General features: G+C 42.2%; 1 protein-coding gene across 11 annotated transcripts in view; it reads left to right on the top strand.

Moving 5' to 3' along the window:
- Positions 1–9864: 9864 nt before the first annotated feature.
- RAB27A (RAB27A, member RAS oncogene family) overlaps positions 9865–13616 on the top strand; it is a 73047-nt gene continuing 69295 nt past the window's right edge. For 6 of the 11 annotated variants that reach the window (XM_084641612.1, XM_084641621.1, XM_084641610.1 and 3 more), the window contains exons 1-2: positions 9985–10116; positions 11160–11199. The gene's annotated coding sequence lies outside the window, so the exon portion shown is untranslated. Of the gene's footprint in view, positions 10117–10267; positions 10471–11159; positions 11200–13616 lie in introns of those variants that run through there. The other 5 variants (XM_084641616.1, XM_084641617.1, XM_084641611.1 and 2 more) reach the window with 4 other exon arrangements.

Below are 13616 nucleotides of genomic sequence, written 5' to 3' on the forward strand. Positions count from 1 at the left end.
AAACCTCAATCCTGTTCTGGAGAGTGAGCTTAAAGACCTCCACACTCCTGATCTTTGTATTATACAGTACAGAATGTGTGATCCAGTTCCTCCATGTGACCAAGAGAAACCTGCTTTTAAGGTGAAAGCAGTGTTTACAAGAGAGGAGCACTTCTATCTTACTATCAGTAACTGAACACTGATTGTTAATCATGGTTGGAGTTCTTGCTCTGAAAAGTGGAACAGAGCCATAATTCTTATGCTGTCTCAGTTTAGGTGCAAAATATAAATATCGGTCTTAGACCCATCTGTTCACAGTTCAAATTGATTTCAGTGGAAATTGTGTGCATGGGTGATGTCAGAGTATTTTTTGTTTTGTTTTTTGTATAGCAGCCCCTACCCAAAGTAACTGTGATAGTCACTTGTCCATACTTCATTCTTTTTGGACTGCAACAAACATTACAATGAGTAACATTTTACATTCACTTTCATTTATATCCAGCTCTGAAGACTTTGCTTGGCTACTCAGATGTCTTTAGAATTTCTTTGAAGACCGGTGTGGCAAGTTACAGCTTTGGCTGTTAAAATGTATGGTAAAGTGCCATTACCTCATATCTTTCTGGGGGCTCTCCTTGGAGTTGCAGGAGGAGTCTACATCTATAAACCAATATTTGAACAATATCACAGAAAACAGAATAAATTAAAAGAAACGCTGCAAGCACCAGAACTAGAAGAGAAGAAAGAATAGCAGGAATTACATGGAGCTGCTTGGTGATATTGGCTTAGACACCATAAACTTTTGTTCTGAGATAAAAACAAAATAACCTATTTTATTCTTCAAAATGAAACTGGTTTGTCTTGGTGAAGAATAAATATGCTTTTTAATTAATGTAAATGTGTTGTTTTCTTAGTTGACCAGCTGCACATACACTGACTGAATTGCATTTGTTTCCACTGACATTTTTCCTTAAAATTATAGGTTTCTAGTCTTATGCAAATTCAGAGTTAGGTCTGTCACTCTGCCCTTAGTCCTAACCCCATTGGGAATAGAAAGCATACTTGTTGTATGTGTGATCTGAGAATGGAGTGTGCGACCCAACACTGAGTTTCTTAGCTTTTTAACAGCATGTTATAACCTTCATGCTGTAAAAGTAGAAAATTAGACATAGGAGAGCGAGTGCCTTTTAGGGAGAGATGCTCCATAATGGTGTGAGCAGAAGGCTGGAAGGGTTAGGGCCTGCTGAGTTCTAGTTTGAGGTCTGACACTGACTTTCAATGTGTGTTTTTCTTTTGAGCGGGGGGAGGCAAGTCAACTGACTTCTCTGTACCTCAGTTTCATTGCTACGAAAGTGGGGCTAATGCTTACCTGTGATTTCTCACAGGGAATTGTGATGATTAGATAGATAGTAAATGTGAAGTGTTTTGGTGGTGGTAGGGATGCTTATTGGTCTATCCCTCACAGTCAATGCAGGATTGCTCCTAACCAACTATTTCTTAATGTCTTGTCCATTGTGGTTCTAAATGTTCTACTTGATGGGACTCTTTAGGAGCTAATGCTGCAGTCTAATAAGTCGCCCTTTGGAGACTACTTCAGCACAAAGATGTTGTATATGTGAATTTGAAAATGGTCGCCATAATAAACAAAATCTGGTGCTAGGGTGAAACAGCACTGCACACTTTCATAGTATATTTTTAAAAAGCATAACTGTCTTGGAAGAGCTATTTTAATTCAAATCTAGGTGGTGTCCATATGGAATCTCATTTGGACAGCACAAGAAAAGTGCATTTCCCTCAACTCATAACATTTTATTATTAAACTTTTAATGTTCCCTTCCTAAGACTTTTAATTAAAAAAAAAAAAAAAAAAAAAGCCTGAAGGAAGTGGCAGCTGGATTCTGTTAGGATATAGATATTCAGGCCTGTCTGCAAAGGCCTGTCCTTTAAGAATTTAGGGGTATTCTTATCACTTGGCTAGTTCTAGAGGTATAAAAGAAAGAATCAAAATCACTGTCTGCTAGTGTAAGGGCCTTCTCTTACTGTGACAGTTTGAGGCCCTGTTCTTAGGCTAAGGCCTTTGGCTAAGCAGCAGAGGCAGCCATAAGCTAGGAAGCGAACAGTCACATCCTCACATTCCAAACTAGTCACATTGAAATAAGGTGCTATTGGGCTGTCAGGCACTATCAGGACAGGATTGTATTCCTATCATCTCCAGAGAAAGGGAAGTGCCTAGAAAATGTAAAAGGAAACTTAGTTTGATAGCATCCTGTCTGGCAAGAACTCACTTATCAATAGCTGGGATGTGAAATCCTCACTTCTGTATTGTTTTGTCATTATAGTTCCCACTTGCTATTGTTTGTCTGTATAATCTCTGTCTGGTTCTGTGATTGTTTCTGTCTGCTGTATAATTAATTTTGCTGGGTGTAAATTAATTAGCTAACCAATTATATCCCACCACCTTAATCATGTTGCAATATGTTAAGATTGGTTAGTTAAATTTCAGTAGAATGATTGGTTAAGGTATAGCTAAGAATAATACTATATAAATTAGGGGCAAAGAGGAAGTAAGTTGGGATTCGAAAATAAGGAAAAAGGAACTTGTATTTAAGCTTGCTGGAAGTTCACCCCAATAAACATCAAATTGTTTGCACCTTTGGACTTCGGGTATTGTTGCTCTCTGTTCATGCGAGAAGGACCAGGGAAGTGGGAGAGTGAAGGAATAAGCTCTCTAACAGATTCTTTGGTGGATTAATAGCAGGTGAAGTGAGGAGACAGAAAAACAGGGAGTGGAATAGGTCAGGCAGGTGGTGAGTGGTACACTGATCAGCTGCAGGTCAGGTGGTATACAGACTGAATAAAAGAACTGTAGGTATGTGCTCTTTAGGCAAGAAAACTACTTGCTCAGGTAATCATTTCAGGAGAGGGTTACAGTTGTAGTAAGGAGTGTAGGACACCTACCTTAATTGTGAGTTCAAGTGGTGGAAAGTGGGTGAAAGTTCATAAAATGTTACAACAACCTTTAACAATCAATGTTGATAGAAAAGTTACAATAAGACAAAATTTGAATTTTTGTTTTCAAATGTAAAGAGTTACTCATGCAACTCACAGACTGTTATAATCATGACTGGTAAAGAGGCAAATGAAATTTGGAAATTAATAGACCAAAATTGGTGTATGGGGAGTTAGATTTAATTGGTGAACAAAATAATGAAGGGATATTGTATTCCACTCATGTCCCCCCACCCCTTTGTGGATCCCCCCCCCACCCCAAAGAAAAAGTGCCTCTGGTGATCAACAGGATGGATTAGACTTAGGGGTGGAAGGGAGGCCTATAGGTCTGTGACCACCCCAGAGCCTGTGCTTCACTGGGGAGCCTTGATCATTAGGATGTCTAAACAATTGCACTGATGAGGACTCCTGACCAAGGTCACTGGACCAGCAAGGACCTCAGTCTGATACACATGAGATGCTGGTCTGTCTTTCCTTATGTTCCTTTTGGTGTGTTGCTCTTTGTCAAGGTTCCTCCCCCACTCTGAACTCTAGGGTACAGATGTGGGGACCTGCATGAAAAACTTCCTAAGCTTATCTTTACCAGCTTAGGTCAAAACTTCCCCAAGGTACAAAATATTACACCTTGGACAGGCCGCTACCACCACCAAACTAATACTGGTTACTGGGGAAGAGCTGTTTGGACGCGTCCTTCCCCCCAAAATACTTCCCAAAACCTTGCACCCCACTTCCTGGACAAGGTTTGGTAAAAAGCCTCACCAATTTGCCTAGGTGACTACAGACCCAGACCCTTGGATCTTAAGAACAATGAACAATCCTCCCAACACTTGCACCCCCCCTTTCCTGGGAAATGTTGGATAAAAAGCCTCACCAATTTGCATAGGTGACCACAAACCCAAACCCTTGGATCTGAGAACAATGAAAAAGCATTCAGTGTTTTACAAGAAGACTTTTAATAAAAAATAGAAGTAAATAGAAATAAAGAAATCCCCCCTGTAAAATCAGGATGGTATATATCTTACAGGGTAATTAGATTCAAAAACATAGAGAACCTCTCTAGGCAAAACCTTAAGTTACAAAAAAGATACACAGACAGAAATAGTTATTCTATTCAGCACAATTCTTTTCTCAGCCATTTAAAGAAATCATAATCTAACACATACCTAGCTAGATTACTTACTAAAAGTTCTAAGACTCCATTCCTGTTCTGTCCCCGGCCAAGACGACTACAGACAGACCCAGACCCTTTGTTTCTCTCCCTCCTCCCAGCTTTTGAAAGTATCTTGTCTCCTCATTGGTCATTTTGGTCAGGTGCCAGCGAGGTTACCTTTAGCTTCTTAACCCTTTACAGGTGAGAGGAGCTTTCCCCTGGCCAGGAGGGATTTCAAAGGGGTTTACCCTTCCCTTTATATTTATGACACTCTTGCTCTGTGCTTTTCACTTGATCTGGAAACTAACTGCAAGGCACCAGCATGACAGGCTGAGAGAGCCCTCCAGCTCTGCCCAGCCTGAAGGAAACTGATAAAGGAAAGTGACCTGACCAGATCAGCCAGATGGCACCCCAGACTGAGGAAGTGAATGAGGGTTTCGTCTTTGATGTGAACTTTTCTCTAGGCCTTCACATCTGGGCATGTCTAAATCTTGCCAATTGTTTCTTTATAACATCTCTAAGATGTGGTCTTTCCTCTCCATCCACATGGCTAAAACTCTTGTCCAAGTTCTCATAATCTCACATCTTAATTAGTGTAACCTCCTTGTCTCTTGCCTTCAGAAATTTAGTCTTGCCCCTCTTTCATCTGTTTAGCCATGTCAGTCTTCTTTGGGTTCTTCCCCGGCTCCCCCTACTCTATCACATCACTTTATCACTTTCATAGCTCTTCAGTCTATCACCCTCTACCTGTCATCTCTTATTCTGTATTGATTTATACCTCCTGTTGGCCCACTTTCCATCCCCCATTTGTTAAATGTTCAAACTAGCACCTTAGTTCCATGCTGCCCCTCAGACTTGGGGGAGCTCCCTTTAATCATGCACACAACTATTTCCTATTATCCTCCTCCATATTCCTCTTTAAAAGTCTTCTTTGCCATGATGCCTATCAAAAATACTTGACAACTATTAGGCCGCTGGTGTGTTGATACCACTGGTAGTCCTGGACCTGGAGTATACCTTGTCATGGGGCAGATAAGAGATTAGAAAGGACTGGAATCATATATGCTGGAGCTATGTTGTGGTCTGAGCAAGATCATTGGAAGATAGCAAATGAATTTATCTGAAATAGTGGAATCTTGTTTCATTTCTTATAGAAAACTGAAGGCATTACTGATGCTTTTCCTGTGATCAGTGTCTGTTTGTTTTTTGTTCTCTGTGATTTATGAAGAACTACATGCTCCTGCATTATGCCTTAATTCATTCCCTAGTAATAAATCATTAAAGTGGCGAGAGTGTGGTGCTGTTAAGCTTGGTGTTGCGTTCTTTTCTATGGCAAAACTTAACTCATTTCACTAATTTGAGGTGTGAAATCCAGATTCAAAATTTGCTTCTCCTGTTTTGGCTTTATAGGTAAGTCTCTTCTGTCAATGAGGGGTGAGGTAGCTTGCACCCTCTGAAACTTAAGTGTTCAGTTTTGAACTGGAAATGGTGTAAGAGATGGGGGGACTAACATTGGCATATACAGTCTGTTTAATGTATCTAATAAATTATCTTGAACTGTATACAGGGCTTTGTGTGTAGTTGTGCCATCCCCTCGCTCACTGCAGATAGTTGACAAGATCATGGAAAACTGAAGCATATGCCCAAGCAGTTGAGTATGTTACCTGGTTCTTGAAATGCTCAAAACTATTTTGAGGGGTTGTATCAATAGCATAGCAGAAGCCTTAGAAATAATAATTAGCTTTTATTCATTTATTTTGATTTCAATATATAGAACCAGTTTATTTTATACACTAGGTGCTATGACTATGAATTAAAAATACAATTAATACAAAACTACCCTCTTCCACAAGCATCAGCCTAACTAAGCTCTTCCTCTATGACACCAAGAACATAGTTCTCAAAGACCTTTACAAAGGGAAGTGCCATTATTTCCCATTTTACAAATGCAGGAATTCTGGTGAAGTGTGTTGCCCATACAACAGCTCAGTGACAGAACCAGGAGTAGAACTGAGGTTGTCTGACTCTTAGTTTACTAGGCCATGCTATCTGTCAGCTTTCCAAAGCACTTTTGCATTACTTTGTTCCAGTGTATGCCTCTTTTAAGGTCTATGACTAAAAGAAGCAGCATACCACAATTTGGGGGGGGGGGGGGAGTATTTGAGAGGGAGCACCTCTTTTACAACAGAAGTGGGAGGGACAGTCTGGAGAAAATTTTTTGCAATGGTTTTGGATTGGTTTCAAAAGGAAAACAGCTGCCAGGTGGCAGCAAAGATTCACATTAGCTGTTATCAAAATTAACTGTGGGCAAAAAGTGATGTTTACCCTTGGAAGCCTGCTGTATCTGTCTAATAAGCAGTCTAGCTCAAGCTCAAGGAGTGTAAGCTGCTTTCAGAAAAGATATATTGTACAAGAGGAATAAAAGATCACCTTCTATTCACCTTTTTTCTTCATTTGGACTACTTTGTGCTCAAGAAATTTCAGCAGTGGTATGTAGTGTCCGACTTTGGTGGCCTCTGCCACAGAGGAAGTTGCACGTAATACTAATTACACCTAGTTTGTAAAATGCTTTGCCATCCATTTGCAACAGATAGTAAATATATTAAATTAAAGAAAATTCTAGCAGTAGACATAGGCTTCACAAATCAAAGATCTAAAATAGCTAGGCTTTGCAGTAATTGGGGATAACTGATATTTATTATTTAGAATATGGATAAGTTAAAACCAGCTTTGACCTGTGCAATATCAGACTATGGATATGTCTATGTTCCATTGTAAACTTGTCTCAAATCCCCTACTCTGCGGGGAGAGGAGAGCCAGATGCTCCTCAGGTTCAAGTCCTGTCATTTTTTGCTGTGTGGATGCAGCTCAAGCCACAGACCCAAGTCAGAAAGTCTGCATAGTGTAATATGGACATAATAGTATTTGTTGTGGGTCCAGGATCCAGCAATTGTAAACCTAGGTTTACAATGGAGTGTGAATACTCAGGTGTAAGTTTGGAGACACTGGGTCCTATAAACCTGTGTTTACAATGTAATTGAGGAATACCCTAGGATCACACTGTGTAAGATTAAGGAAAGATGTGATGTTAAATTGGTGCAATTTTGAGTGGGGACATGCTTAGTGGCTTTACTTGCCCTATAATAAGTCACTAAACTGAAATAAGACTCTTCAGCGGGGCTTGCACCAGTCTAACTCTATCTTTTAAAAAGCTGATTTGCTATTAATATGGCACTTAAGAGCCCTACTCCTGGCCCTGATCTCATTGTACACAAGGATGAGCTGTTCAGGGCAAAGCTCTAGAACATTATAACCAGATTTAAATCTATATCTGTGTGTATGCACAGAGGCTAGCACCAGCTTAATTAAAACCAAGGCAGGTTTGAGTGTTGACAAGTTACTTTTATCTTCCACCCCTACTTGTGGCTTGTATTTAAGGTGAGGGTAAGCTAGGGCAGAGACTCTTCCTGTGTGTTTAGATAGCACCTGTTGATGGGGTTTCAGAGTAACAGCCGTGTTAGTCTGTATTCGCAAAAAGAAAAGGAGTACTTGTGGCACCTTAGAGACTAACCAATTTATTTGAGCATAAGCTTTCGTGAGCTACAGCTCACTTCATCGGATGCATACCGTGGAAACTGCAGCAGACTTTATATATATACACAGAGAATATGAAACAATACCTCCTCCCACCCCACTGTCCTGCTGGTAATAGCTTATCTAAAGTGATCATCAGGTGGGCCATTTCCAGCACAAATCCAGGTTTTCTCACCCTCCACCCCCCCCACACAAATTCACTCTCTTGCTGGTGATAGCCCATCCAAAGTGACAACTCTTTACACAATGTGCATGACAATCAAGTTGGGCTATTTCCTGCACAAATCCAGGTTTTCTCACATCCCCCCCCACCCCCATACACACACAAACTCACTCTCCTGCTGGTAATAGCTCATCCAAACTGACCACTCTCCAAGTTTAAATCCAAGTTAAACCAGAACATCGGGGGGGGGGGGGGGGTAGAAAAAAACAAGAGGACACAGGCTACCTTGCATAATGACTTAGCCACTCCCAGTCTCTATTTAAGCCTAAATTAATAGTATCCAATTTGCAAATGAATTCCAATTCAGCAGTTTCTCACTGGAGTCTGGATTTGAAGTTTTTTTGTTTTAAGATAGCGACCTTCATGTCTGTGATTGCGTGACCAGAGAGATTGAAATGTTCTCCGACTGGTTTATGAATGTTATAATTCTTGACATCTGATTTGTGTCCATTTATTTTTACGTAGAGACTGTCCAGTTTGACCAATGTACATGGCAGAGGGGCATTGCTGGCACATGATGGCATATATCACATTGGTGGATGTGTAGGTGAACGAGCCTCTGATAGTGTGGCTGATGTTATTAGGCCCTGTGATGGTGTCCCCTGAATAGATATGTGGACACAGTTGGCAATGGGCTTTGTTGCAAGGATAAGTTCCTGGGTTAGTGGTTCTGTTGTGTGGTATGTGGTTGTTGGTGAGTATTTGCTTCAGGTTGCGGGGATGTCTGTAGGCAAGGACTGGCCTGTCTCCCAAGATTTGTGAGACTGCTGGGTCATCCTTTAGGATAGGTTGTAGATCCTTAATAATGCATTGGAGGGGTTTTAGTTGGGGGCCGAAGGTGACGGCTAGTGGTGTTCTGTTATTTTCTTTGTTAGGCCTGTCCTGTAGTAGGTAACTTCTGGGAACTCTTCTGGCTCTATCAATCTGTTTCTTCACTTCAGCAGGTGGGTATTGTAGTTGTAAGAAAGCTTGACAGAGATCTTGTAGGTGTTTGTCTCTGTCTGAGTTGATGGGGTGTGTCTCATCTCACCTTCACTCAGGGCTGCTGGAACAATTTTTATAAGGTGTGCGCTGAGAGCCCTTGAACCAAATTGTAAATGCTCTACAAAAGGTGACCAGAGAGCAAGTGTAAAAAATTGGAATTGCGGAATCAAGGGGGTGGAGAAAGGCACCTATATAAGACAAAGCCCCAAATCTCAGGACTGTCCCTATAAAATCAGGACATCTGGTCACCTTACCTGTATATAATGAAACCACTTCCTGCCAGGGGCTGTGGCAGCATGAGCATCCCTAGTTCCAGCACCTATGATTTTACTATAAATGTGCAAAAACAACAAGGAGTACTTGTGGCACCTTAAGGACTAACTCATTTATCTGGGCATAAGCTTTGGTGGGCTAAAACACACTTCATCAGATGCATGGAGTGGAAAATACAGTAGGCAGGTATAAGTACACAGCATATGAAAAGATGGGAGTTGCCTTACTGTGTGTGTGTGGAGGGGTGTGTCAGTGCTAATGAGATAATTCAATTAAGGTGGAAGTGGGCTATTCTTAACAGTAAAATACTTTGTAGCAGTAATGAGGTCAATCAGGGTGCCCCATTTGAAACAGTTGACAAGAAGGTGTGAGTAACAGTATGGGGGAAATTTAGTTTTTGTAGTGACCCATCCACTTCATCTTTATTCAGGCCGAATTTGATGGTGCCCAGTTTGCAAATTAAGTCTAGTTCTGCAGCTTCTCCTTGGGAGTCTGCTTTTGAAGATTTCTGTCGAAGACTTGCCGCTTTAGATAAATGTGCGTTACAGAGAGAGCTGGCAGCCAGGCTCGCTCTCAGCTGAGCCGCAGAGTAGGGGCCAGCCCCGGGCGCTGTGCTACTGCTGCGCCGCGAGAGCCCTGTGGCCGCGCGGGCTGGAGGCTGCCGCGCGGGCTGGAGGCTCCCGCCCCAGGGCCTGGCCGAGCTCCGCTCAGTCCTTACCGCCCGAGTGTGACTAGGGCGCCCTCCGCCAGGGGTGCCGGCCCGGCGGGGAGGGGCAGTGACCGCCCCCCGCGCCGGCTTACGGGAAGTGATGTCGCCTTGACGGAAAACACACGCTCGCCGCCTAAAAAAGGGCAGGGGCCAGAGGGACTCGGTGCTGGCTGGAGCAGAGCGGGGAGCTGCCGCCAGGTAAGGGGGCTGCGAGCTCGGTGTCCTCGCTGGCCGCCCGCGGTGAGGAGCGCCCGGCGGTGTGAGGGTGGAGCCAGGGGCGCGGCGCGGGGCGGTAGCAGCCCGGGGAGGGGGTCGGAGACCGGGCTGGGCTGGGCTGGGGAGCAGTGTCCGGAAGGAAGGGCTGGAGCTGGCCGGGCAGCGGGTTACTCCAGGGAGGACGGGCAGGGTCTGCTTTGCCCGGCCTCTTCTCCCCCATCCCGGGAGCCCAAGCCGCGATGCCGGGCTCCGGAGCTTTCCCGGTCGGGTGCGGGAGATTGGCGCTGCGTGTCGTTACAGGGCATGGCCCCTGCGCAGGTGTAAGGGGGCCAAACGGTTGGTTTCAAAATAAAACGTAACGGGTCCTTCGGGGGCAGGATCCCAGCCCCCGCCTGGCCTCAGGAAACGCTGCTTGACGAACCCCTCCGAGGTCCCCCTGAGCCTGCCCCACCAGAAACCTGCTGAGCCCTCGCTAAGCGCAAGTTATCTCCCGTGGATGCTGATCGACTTTCCTGTGTGTCGAGCCGTTTAAAATCTCCCTCGGATCGGCGGGAGCGTGGCAGCTCACATGGAAGCAGCACGGGGAGAGATCGGTGCACTAAAGCAAAACGCCAGGGAGGCGCTCCGCACGGGCGTGCCGGGCTCGGAATAACTTTTCGTAGCATGCGTTTGTTCAGATTTGCTGTCAAACAGGGGCTGGACCGGGGTTCTGCAGGTGGGAGAACAAATGAGGGGTGTTGTTGCTTTAGTTTGTTTAGCATTGCTAAGCCGGAGTTGAATTAGAGTGAAAGACAAGGCGGATTTCTTTTTAATTGTAATAAATGTTAAATAGGCCCCAAGATGTCCTGGGGTGTATATTTTTAAAATGATCAAGATATGTTTTCCTTGGGCCTCCAGGCTCAGCAAACATGGTGAACTTTGCAAAACAAAAATACTAAATCATTTAAAGGGAGCTTTGTCGGGCTTGGTTTTCTCTAGAACTGGTTTGCCAGGTGCAAATTAAGTTTTTTTCCATGTTCTTTCAGTTCTGCTGTGAACTTTTAAAGGCTTCTGTCCTGCAAGCATGTAAGTACATGCTTAACTTTATACATTGGAGTAGTTGACTTACCATATGCCTGAAATTAATATGTGTAAGTGTTTGCAGGATTCAGGGCCAAATTCATGTTCTGGAGGGAAGAACTTCTAGGTCCTGATCTTGCAATGATTTATGCATTTGCTTAACTTTATTATGGCATGTAGTCCAGTTTGAAGGATCAGGGTCTTAGCACACAGCAGCTAAAGAAACTCCACGTTTCCCAACACTGAGGACTTAAAATTAGTGGGGTTATGCCATTAAAAAATACTTTTGAGGTGGGTCAATGACTGATGAGGGCGAAATATAAATGTATGTCAACAAGTTATGCACATACTAATAATAACTACTGAATTTTCATCATTACCTTTCTACAAAGGGCAGCTTTAAAAGAGCGAGCTAGCTCAAATGATTCAGTGGTTTTGTTCACACTGACTTGCAATGCAACTCCTCTCTCTGAACCAAGACTTTGATCATGTTAGAACTAAGGAACAGCAAAGCAAAGAGGATCAAGATAACTTTCCCCTTCCTTTTGCCTGTCTGTGTAAAACTTTCTTAGTAACAGATAACTGTATCCTTGACCTCATTTTAATGTCAGTTCTAAAGGGCATGTCTTCACTGTCTGAAATCTCCAACTTCAATTTCAGTCACTGCTTTGAGCTGCATCATCATATCTTAATTTGAACATCTTGATTGTGTGAATGATCAGACAAATACTCCTAACTACTGGTGCTTAGATACTTTGGTGATAGAAAAGCCTTACTAGGAGTAAAAAGCCTAGTAACCTAGCCTTACTAGGTTATCCCAGATACTATTGGAAAGATAATTTTCTTTAGAATTGCAGTATGATGTCAGGTTTGTTTGTGACCTATTAAAAATGTTTCAATTTACATGAATAAACTCAAGTAGCAGAACCCATTAATTTTTAAAATAAAATTTGCATACCTTAAGTATCCTGTGTCTTGGACATATATTGTCACTTGTGTTGTATTCCTGTGCCTTTACAAAGCTATTTTGTCCTTATTTATTATTTTTATTAACCCTGTGAATTGAATCCCTAGTCATGGACCAGGACCCCATTGTGCTAGGTGCTGATAGCACTTCTGTCGCTTTTTTTCCTGGCTGGCACAAAATAACACAATCTGAAAAGCAGCTATAGTGATAGAGTTCATGATGCTGAAAGATTACCTCTAAAGTACCGTATAATAGAAATGAATAGCGGTATTTTAATATACTATTGTGTCTAGCCAAGGATTCAAATTTGTTGTTAAAGGTCTTATTTCAGAGTCTGTAAAGTAGTTCTGAACTGGTGATACATTGTGCAACTTAGAATTTGTCATTTAAAAATTTATTAATAGGTATAACACGTAATGGACTAGAATTTTAAAGCCTCTAGCCCAATGAAGCTTTTGTTTTAAATATTTTATAGTGTTTTAAGCTTTTTCCTCACTGTGTGATGCAGAAACTTGCTAGTTTATCACTTGAACACTCAGGTTTTTTCCTTCCAAAGAGAAGAATGTTGAGCTAAAGGGATTTTTAACTGGATTTAGGTATACGGACAAATATTTTTGGTAGCAATCAGTGACTTTTCTGTAGGTGGTGTTTTTGGAGAATAGCTCCGTTTCTGCCAGGTGTCTGGTGTGCTGGCACATTGACTGTTAATTAGTCTATCACTCCATCACACACCCCCTTGCTTACATACAAGGGGCATTTCTAGACCTCACAAAAGATATCTTGTTCTAAGTACGTATTTTATTTAGGAGCAGGTAGAATGGCCATTGGAGATTAGTTGCTATTGATTATATCTTCTATTAGTTATAACTCTTTGCTGATCTAGTAAGTAGGTGTCCCTAAAAAAACTACATTAAATTGTTAGGCCTTTGACTTAAGAATTTCTCTTGCTTTTTTTTTTTTTAAAGTAAATGTTCTGCTTCACACTAAATTTTTCCACCCTTGTGTTTAGCTTATTGCATGTACAGGCCCTGATCCTGCAGAGATTTAAATTTGTGCTTAACTCATTTAGCTCAGTGGGACTAGTTATGTGCTTAAAACTAAGCATGTGCATGTATCTTTGCAGGAGTGGGATTGTTATGTCTGCTCCGGAGTATGTTTCTCCTCTTTGTCTTGAAAACCCCATCCGTGCTGGAAATAAAAAATTGTGTTCACACAATGGGTTTAAACATAGTTAAAATTGGTTCAAGTAAACACAGATTGGGGAGCAGATTGGGACTGCACTGGTGTTCATCAAAAACAATCTTTTGCAATCAGCAGAAAGTAGATTTTAATTTTATGGAAATTTGTTTCAAAGGTTTTTCTTTAATCACACCACCTCTAAGTATTCAGGGTTAGCTTGAACCATGCTTTACACCAGTTCCGGTAACACATTTTTATCTCCACTCTGGAGGAAGCC

The sequence above is a fragment of the Lepidochelys olivacea genome (assembly GCF_965140295.1).
Source record: "Lepidochelys olivacea isolate rLepOli2 genome assembly, chromosome: 10".
Taxonomy (NCBI): Eukaryota; Metazoa; Chordata; order Testudines; family Cheloniidae; genus Lepidochelys; species Lepidochelys olivacea.